At 30.7% G+C, this 10,523-nt stretch overlaps 1 protein-coding gene and 1 long non-coding RNA gene across 2 annotated transcripts in view; one reads left to right on the forward strand and one right to left on the reverse strand.

The window, feature by feature from the left end:
* LOC111682768 (tRNA-splicing endonuclease subunit Sen34) overlaps positions 1 to 10,523 on the forward strand; it is a 49,485-nt gene that overhangs the window by 33,432 nt on the left and 5,530 nt on the right. The window lies entirely within an intron of this gene.
* On the reverse strand, positions 5,654 to 9,615 carry LOC124420164. Its single transcript, XR_006941080.1, has 2 exons — positions 8,726 to 9,615; positions 5,654 to 6,039 (listed from the first exon to the last, which is right to left on the reverse strand). It is a non-coding gene; the product is annotated as an uncharacterized LOC124420164 (long non-coding RNA).

A 10,523-nucleotide genomic window follows, 5' to 3' on the forward strand; every position in this document is an offset into this window, starting at 1 on the left:
TCTATAGTCCAGATATAGATATAGTCTATAGTCCAGACTATAGATAATCTATAGTCCAGACTATAGATAATCTATAGTCCAGACTATAGATAGTCTATAGTCCAGACTTTAGATAGTCTATAGTCCAGACTATAGATAGTCTATAGTCCAGACTATAGATAGTCTATAGTCCAGACTATAGGTAGTCTATAGTTCAGACTATAGATAGTCTATAGTCCAGACTATAGGTAGTCTATAGTTCAGACTATAGATAGTCTATAGTCCAGACTATAGATAGTCTATAGTCCAGACTATAGATATTCTATAGCGCAGACTATAGATAGTCTATAGTGCAGAATATAGATAGTCTATAGTGCAGACTATATATAGTCTATAGTGCATACTATAGATGGTCTATAGTCCAGCCTACAGTTTATATATAGTCCTGACTATAGTTAATCTATAGCCCAGACTATAGTTATTCAATAGTCCAGACTGTAGTTAATCAATAGGCCTGACTATAGATAATCTATAGTCTAGACTTTGTTCAGTCTATAGTCCAGAATCTAGTCGGTCTAGTCCAGTCCTCTAGTCCAGGCTGTAGTATATCTGTAGGCGAGATTACCTAAGTCAATCTATAGTCCAGGTTATAGTAATTTTATAGGGTCTTGAATATTTTTGAATTTGAATTCTTTTTGTTGTTGCTTTTATTAGTGTTGTTATTATTGTTTCTTTAACTTTATCAGTATACTGAGCTTTTATGAATTTCCAAAGCTTTTATTCCATTGACAAAGGTCATTGTCTAGAAACGCTTCAATAATTGTTAAACAAATAATTGTTTTATATATTTTTTTATATTATTTATTTATTTGTTTATTATTTATTTATTTGTTTGTTTATTATTTATTTATTGAGTATGGTCAGTAGTAATGTGTCACTTAAAAGTGTGGAATATTTTGAAAAAAGAAGAAATAAATTAAACACAAATGAATTCATATAAAAAATTTTATATAAAAAGAAGATTTACACAGATGGAATTTAAAGTAATTTAAAGAAAACTAGACCTATTTATTTACGAACGATATTTGTATTAAAAATTATCTTTCTACTAATTACAGTCTATTAAATTTTAATAGTTTTGCAAGATTTCTATCAACTTTTTGGCATTACAAACATGTCAGCAGTAAATTTGAACTGATTAGTTTATAAATTAGCTTTTTATATATATTTTTCCAAAATTAGAGTGTGACAAACTTTTCACTTTCATTTGAAATAAATTTGTCTTTTTAACAGCAGTGAATCCGATTTAATGTTTTGTAGTTTTTGACGAAAACTAACATTTCAAAAAAAAAAAGAAAAGAAGACTTGTGTAGTATTTTTAATACAATTAACCTTGAAAAAGTTTAAATATAAAAAAAATTACAATTTAATGTGTGTATTTTCCCTCATCTTCATAAGAGCTCAGCGCATGCGCGTACATATTTCTTTTCATTATGCACATGAGCAGCAACAATATTAACATTTGCAAGTTTAATGCATTCAAACCTGGACAGACGAATAGATGGATGGATGAATGGTTGGACGTACATATATATGTATGGTTAAACGGAGACTTAGTTGTAGCAAATATTTTTATTATAAGTTGTACGTGCCGGGCCGAATTGTCAACCAATCAAGCAATACATTATTATTACACACAACCAACCTACCGACCAACTTAAAACCATCAGATGATCATCATCACAAACACCACAACACCATCAGCACCATCATCGTCATTATCATCATCATTTTTATTATTACAGACCATACAATAAATGTTGTTGTTAACATTACTAATACTACTTACCACTATTGTTGTTGTTATTGTAGCTGTTTAATTTTCTAGACCTACAACTGCATGCTAATTAGTGTCTTCTTTTTTGTAGCAGCAAAAAAAGGGTTTTTAAAACAAAAATCACGTCGTTTAGCTTTTTTTATTCGAAATGCATTTGAAATTGTAATTAAAGCTTTTTGTGTACAATGAACTGTAAACAATTTTATTATAAAAAGTTACCAATAACATCATTCCTTTATTGACTGAGCCCTTATTTTTCGATAGATTTTGAAATTTTAACTTAAAGTTGCTTAGGAATTGGCAATATAAAGAAGTGGGTTAAGGGAAAATTTGGTTTAAATATTTTGTAAGCAGACAAAGTTTAACTCTACAGTCTCTACTATAGACTATAAAACGACTATAATCTAGAATATAGACCGACTATAGTCAGAACTACAGGCCAATTATTGTCTGGACTACATACCGTCTATAAAGTCTGGACTACAGACCGACTATAGTCCGGATTACAGACCGGCTGTATTCTAAACTATAGTCTGTACTATAGACTGTCTATAGTCTGTACTATAGACTGTCTATAGTCTGTACTATACACTGTCTATAGTCTGTACTATAGACTGTCTATAGTCTGTACTATAGACTGTCTATAGTCTGTACTATAGACTGTCTATAGTCTGTACTATAAACTGTCTATAGTCTGTACTATAGACTGTCTATAGTCAGTACTATAGACTGTCTATAGTCTGTACTATAGACTGTCTATAGTCTGTACTATAGACTGTCTATAGTCTGTACTATAGACTGTCTATAGTCTGTACTATAGACTGTCTATAGTCTGTAGTATAGACTGTATTATAGACTTTCTAAAGTCTGTACTATAGACTGTCTATAGTCTGTACTATAAACCGTCTATAGCCTGTAATATAGACTGTCTATAGTCTGTTTATAGTCTGTACTATAGACTGTCTATAGTCTGTACTATAGACTGTCTATAGTCTGTACTATAGACTGTCTATAGTCTGTACTATAAACCGTCTAGACTGTCTATAGTCTGTACTATAGACTGTCTATAGTCTGTACTATAGACTGTCTACAGTCTGTACTATAGACTGTCTATAGTCTGTAGTATAGACTGTACTATAGACTGTCTATAGTCTGTAGTATAGACTGTCTATAGTCTGTAGTATAGACTGTATTATAGACTTTCTAAAGTCTGTACTATAGACTGTCTATAGTCTGTACTATAAACCGTCTATAGCCTGTAATATAGACTGTCTATAGTATGTTTATATTCTGTACTATAGACTGTCTATAGTCTGTACTATAAACCGTCTATAGTCTGTACTATAGACTGTCTATAGTCTCTACCCATTATATTTTATTGCTTAAAAAATTTTTTGTCTCTGGTAAATTTTAATCCCTTTGTTACCATATAATTAAAAGTATTTTAATTTTTAATTAAAATAAATGCACGTTGATAAGCCTTTTGGTGTGGTTGAGGATGTGTATTGTATAATAAATAAAAATTCAATATAATTTATAGCAATTTGTCTGATAAATTATTAATCGCAAAACAAAATGACAAAGAAAAAACAAAAAAGTCCCCAGCTAATTGATTGGTTAAATTTATATTAATCTCAGGTGAGGTTTTTTTATGCAAGTTATATAAATATTAATTATGTATAATTTAAAAATATAGACAATTTCTAAATAAAAATTTAAAGATATTTTTGTGAAAAAATTTCCTTCAGCACTTTTAAGGGTTAAAGCACAAAACAATTAGGTTCAAAAATTCCTTTTTTAAGCCAACTAATTGTATAATTAACAATCTTTTGTAATTTAAGATTTGTATAAGTAAAAAGCGGTGCATTAAAGTGCCTCAATTTGGCCCGTATTAAAATATCTTGGCAATTTCATAATTAAGACGAGAATGGTGATGATGACGTATGACGAATGCAACCAAGCAGAGTGTTTAAAATCAACACTTGAGTTAACATGTCATCATAATGACAATTGCATTGTTTTATGACACGTGACAAATGTTGCAGTTTTTTCTCCTTGTTTTAGTTTTACTTTTAAAAATGACTGCTATTGCCTGCAAATTAGCTTGGTTAACGAAGGCGGGAGGGTTAATAAACTCTTAGAGACAAAGGAATTGAATTGAAATGGAAGAAAAAAAAGACATAAACCTTTGGAGATTTTTCAATTAATTTTTTAATTGAGAGATAAATGTTGTAATTAAGAAAATGGTCAGACTATAGTCGGTCTATAATACTGACTGTAGCTAATCTATAGTACAGACTATAGTCGGTCTATAGTACAGACTATAGACAGTCTATAGTACAAACCATAGAAAGTCTATAGTACAGACTATAGACAGTCTATAGTACGGACTATATACAGTCTATAGTACAGACTATAGAGAGTCTATAGTACAGACTATAGAGAATCTATAGAACAGACTATAGACAGTTTATAGTAAAGACTACCTATAGACAGTCTATATTACAAACTATAGACAGTCTATAGTACAGAATATAGACAGTCTATAGTACAGACTATAGACAGTCTATAGTACAGACTATAGACAGTCTATAGTACAGACTATAGACAGTCTATAGTACAGACTATAGACAGTCTATAGTACAGACTATAGACAGTCTATAGTACAGACTATAGACAGTCTATAGTACAGACTATAGACAGTCTATAGTACAGACTATAGACAGTCTATAGTACAGACTATAGACAGTCTATAGTACAGACTATAGACAGTCTATAGTACAGACTATAGACAGTCTATAGTACAGACTATAGACAGTCTATAGTACAGACTATAGACAGTCTATAGTACAGACTATTGACAGTCTATAGTACAGACTAATGACAGTCTATAGTACAGACTAATGACAGTCTATAGTAGAGACTATTGACAGTCTATAGTACAGACTATAGACAGTCTATAGTACAGACTATAGACTGTCTATAGTACAGACTATAGACAGTCTATAGTACAGACTATAGACAGTCTATAGTACAGACTATAGACAGTCTATAGTACAGACTATAGACAGTCTATAGTACAGACTATAGACAGTCTATAGTACAGACTATAGACAGTCTATAGTACTGACTATAGACAGTCTATAGTACAGACTATAGACAGTTTATAGTACAGACTATAGACAGTCTATAGTACAGACTATAGACAGTCTATAGTACAGACTATAGACAGTCTATAGTACAGACTATAGACAGTGTATAGTACAGACTATAGACAGTCTATAGTACAGACTATAGACAGTCTATAGTACAGACTATAGTTTAGAATACAGCCGGTCTGTAATCCGGACTATAGTCGGTCTGTAGTCCAGACTTTATAGACGGTATGTAGTCCAGACAATAATTGGCCTGTAGTTCTGACTATAGTCGGTCTATATTCTAGATTATAGTCGTTTTATAGTCTATAGTAGAGACTGTAGAGTTAAACTTTGTCTGCTTACAAAATATTTAAACCAAATTTTCCCTTAACCCACTTCTTTATATTGCCAATTCCTAAGCAACTTTAAGTTAAAATTTCAAAATCTATCGAAAAATAAGGGCTCAGTCAATAAAGGAATGATGTTATTGGTAACTTTTATAATAAAATTGTTTACAGTTCATTGTACACAAAAAGCTTTAATTACAATTTCAAATGCATTTCGAATAAAAAAAGCTAAACGACGTGATTTTTGTTTTAAAAACCCTTTTTTGCTGCTACAAAAAAGAAGACACTAATTAGCATGCAGTTGTAGGTCTAGAAAATTAAACAGCTACAATAACAACAACAATAGTGGTAAGTAGTATTAGTAATGTTAACAACAACATTTATTGTATGGTCTGTAATAATAAAAATGATGATGATAATGACGATGATGGTGCTGATGGTGTTGTGGTGTTTGTGATGATGATCATCTGATGGTTTTAAGTTGGTCGGTAGGTTGGTTGTGTGTAATAATAATGTATTGCTTGATTGGTTGACAATTCGGCCCGGCACGTACAACTTATAATAAAAATATTTGCTACAACTAAGTCTCCGTTTAACCATACATATATATGTACGTCCAACCATTCATCCATCCATCTATTCGTCTGTCCAGGTTTGAATGCATTAAACTTGCAAATGTTAATATTGTTGCTGCTCATGTGCATAATGAAAAGAAATATGTACGCGCATGCGCTGAGCTCTTATGAAGATGAGGGAAAATACACACATTAAATTGTAATTTTTTTTATATTTAAACTTTTTCAAGGTTAATTGTATTAAAAATACTACACAAGTCTTCTTTTCTTTTTTTTTTTGAAATGTTAGTTTTCGTCAAAAACTACAAAACATTAAATCGGATTCACTGCTGTTAAAAAGACAAATTTATTTCAAATGAAAGTGAAAAGTTTGTCACACTCTAATTTTGGAAAAATATATATAAAAAGCTAATTTATAAACTAATCAGTTCAAATTTACTGCTGACATGTTTGTAATGCCAAAAAGTTGATAGAAATCTTGCAAAACTATTAAAATTTAATAGACTGTAATTAGTAGAAAGATAATTTTTAATACAAATATCGTTCGTAAATAAATAGGTCTAGTTTTCTTTAAATTACTTTAAATTCCATCTGTGTAAATCTTCTTTTTATATAAAATTTTTTATATGAATTCATTTGTGTTTAATTTATTTCTTCTTTTTTCAAAATATTCCACACTTTTAAGTGACACATTACTACTGACCATACTCAATAAATAAATAATAAACAAACAAATAAATAAATAATAAACAAATAAATAAATAATATAAAAAAATATATAAAACAATTATTTGTTTAACAATTATTGAAGCGTTTCTAGACAATGACCTTTGTCAATGGAATAAAAGCTTTGGAAATTCATAAAAGCTCAGTATACTGATAAAGTTAAAGAAACAATAATAACAACACTAATAAAAGCAACAACAAAAAGAATTCAAATTCAAAAATATTCAAGACCCTATAAAATTACTATAACCTGGACTATAGATTGACTTAGGTAATCTCGCCTACAGATATACTACAGCCTGGACTAGAGGACTGGACTAGACCGACTAGATTCTGGACTATAGACTGAACAAAGTCTAGACTATAGATTATCTATAGTCAGGCCTATTGATTAACTACAGTCTGGACTATTGAATAACTATAGTCTGGGCTATAGATTAACTATAGTCAGGACTATATATAAACTGTAGGCTGGACTATAGACCATCTATAGTATGCACTATAGACTATATATAGTCTGCACTATAGACTATCTATATTCTGCACTATAGACTATCTATAGTCTGCGCTATAGAATATCTATAGTCTGGACTATAGACTATCTATAGTCTGGACTATAGACTATCTATAGTCTGAACTATAGACTACCTATAGTCTGGACTATAGACTATCTATAGTCTGAACTATAGACTACCTATAGTCTGGACTATAGACTATCTATAGTCTGGACTATAGACTATCTATAGTCTGGACTATAGACTATCTAAAGTCTGGACTATAGACTATCTATAGTCTGGACTATAGATTATCTATAGTCTGGACTATAGATTATCTATAGTCTGGACTATAGACTATATCTATATCTGGACTATAGACTATCTATTGTCCGGACTATAGACTATCTATAGTCTAAACTATTGACTATCTATAGTCTGAACTATAGACTACCTATAGTCTGGACTATCGATAATCTGGACTATAGACTATCTATAGTCTGGACTATAGACTATCTATAGTCTAAACTATCGACTATCTATAATCTGGACTATGGGCTATCTATAGTCTGGGCTATAGAATATCTATAGTCTGGACTTTAGACTGTCTAGAGTCTGGACTATAGACTATCTATAGTCTATAGTACAGACTATAGACAGTCTATAGAACAGACTGTAGACAGTCTATAGAACAGACTGTAGACAGTCTATAGAACAGACTGTAGATATGGCCTATCTATAGTCTGGACTAAAGAATATCTATACTCTGGACTTCAGACTATCTAGAGTCTGGACAATAGAATATCTATAATCTGGACTATAGACTATCTATGGTCTGGACTATAGACTATCTATAGTCTGGACTATAGAATATCTATAGTCTGGACTATAGACTATCTATAGTCTGGACTATAGACTATCTATAGTCTGGACTATAGACTATCTATAGTCTGGACTATAGACTATCTATAGTCTGGACTATAGACTATCTATGATCTGGACTATAGACTATCTATGGTCTGGACTATATACTATCTATGGTCTGGACTATAGACTATCTATGGTCTGGACTATAGACTATCTATGGTCTGGACTATAGACTATCTATGGTCTGGACTATAGACTATCTAAAGTCTGGACTATAGGCTATCTATAGTCTGGACTATAGACTATCTATAGTCTGGACTATAGACTATCTATAGTCTGGACTATAGACTATCTATAGTCTGGACTATAGACTATCTATAGTCTGGACTATAGATTATCTATAATCTGGACTATAGGCTATCTATAGTCTGGACTATAGGCTATCAAAAGTCTGGACTAAAAGCATTCTGTAGTCGGGACTAAAGATTATTTATAGTCTGGACTATAGACTATCTATAGTCTGGACTAAAGACTATCTTTTGTCTGGGCTATAGACTATCTTTAGTCTGGACTATAGACTACTTAGACAATAGTCTGAACTATAAACTATAGACTGACTATAATCTGGTTTATAGACGATCTAAAGTCTGTCCTTTGGATAGACTATAGTCTGTACTATAGACTGACCTTAGTCTGGACTTTAAACTAACTATATTCTACACCGCATATAATTTTATTAGATAATTATATAATTATCACTTACTTTTGTTAAGCACTATCTTAATTTGATGCCTCATTCTCATACTGTATGTACAAAACACTTGCACTTTGTTTAGGGTATTGATGATTTTTCTTTATTTGTAAAAGAAATAATACAAAAAGAAAAAACAAGCAGTCGTTGTTGATGACGATCATATCGTCCTCATCAATGCTTCTGTTGTTATTGCTGTTGCTGTGGTGGCTGATGATGATGTTGCTGCAGCAGTCAAGACACATATAGTATTACAATGCAATTTCATTTAGAAATAAAAAAAATTAAATATATTGTGAATTCATTGATCGTTCATTGACTCTTTTTTGTTGTTTATTTTGTTGTTTTTGTATTCGTTGTACGTTTTTCTTATTAAGGTTCGATTATTGTTTATTTAAGTAAATTTATTTATATTTGCTCATTTTGTTGTTGTTGATGTTGTTGGCGTTGTTGTTGGTGTTGTTGGCGTTGTTGTTGTTGTTGCTGTGTTTTCATTCCAAGTAGAATTGTATGTTAGTGTGTGCCAAAAGTATTTCGAGAGATATAAAGGCATTTTGCAAATACGATTTTAAAAATATTGTCTGTTTATTGCTCTCTAGGGAGTGTTGACAAAAAAAATTATAGTTTAACAAGTTTTAATTTATGAGTAACTGATTCTGCTTTTTTTTAAATTAAACGTATTTTTTAGCATTGTTGCACAATGGCTCATATACGATGGCGATAATTTTTAAGTCAATGAACTTTTTCAGGGTGGAAGCTGGTGTTGGAAGTGAAAATGTATATTTCTATTGATCAATATCGTATCAGTTATGGGCATTTTAACAAATATTATTTACAAGTGTCGAGAAGACAAAGAAATGCTTATGCTTTAGTTGTTAGTTATTTCAACTAGACCAAAAATTTATATTACTATCCTCGTATTAACTAAACTTTTTACTAAGTAGGTAAATATAACATGACCTCTGTGAAAAACTGGAACTAAAAAGTCAGAAACATGCTGCCAATTCTATAACATGAAAAGTGAACTAAGTGTTCCTTTAAAAAACAGCATTAACGAATACATAATACCCTTCACATAAAACTCTTTCATAGTCCAAAATCTAAAGAAAATCTTAGCAAAATCCAAACCTAAAAAACTCTCAAACAAAAATTTTTAAAAATTTTATTCAAAATTTTCTAAATTAAATCTTACCCGAACAACTTCTCCCACCATTAATAAATTCAGTTCATTCTCCTGTAGCTCACTAGATAAATACACTCCACCATAAGATTCTATCTTTTAAAATAAAGGAAAAAACAACAACCAAACAGCATGATGTAAAAAGATCAACAAAACCAAAAAAAAAAAAAAAAAACTACAAAATCGAAATTGAAAAACTAAAGAGTATTAAAAAGAGTCTTTAGAAGAAACCAAAAAAATAAGCAACAAGTACAGTCATGCCATTCTTTTTTTTATTTATTGCTATTTTTATATGCAATATTCTGTTGTTGGAGTTGTAGTAGTTGTTGCTGTAATATAGCCAAAAGCCAAAATAGGATTCATATTGTAAACGTGAAATAATAAGGAGGCTGACTATAAACTAGACTATAGACTAGACTATAAACTAGACTATAGACTAGACTATAGACTAGACTATAGACTAGACTACAGACTAGACTATAGACTAGACTATAAACTAGACTATAGACTACACTATAGACCAGACTATAGACTAGACTATAGACTACACTATAGACTAGACTATAGACTAGACTATAGACTAGACTATAGACTAGACTATAGACTAGACTATAAACTAGACTATAGACT

This window comes from Lucilia cuprina, chromosome 5 (genome assembly GCF_022045245.1).
Source record: "Lucilia cuprina isolate Lc7/37 chromosome 5, ASM2204524v1, whole genome shotgun sequence".
Lineage (NCBI taxonomy): Eukaryota > Metazoa > Arthropoda > Insecta > Diptera > Calliphoridae > Lucilia > Lucilia cuprina.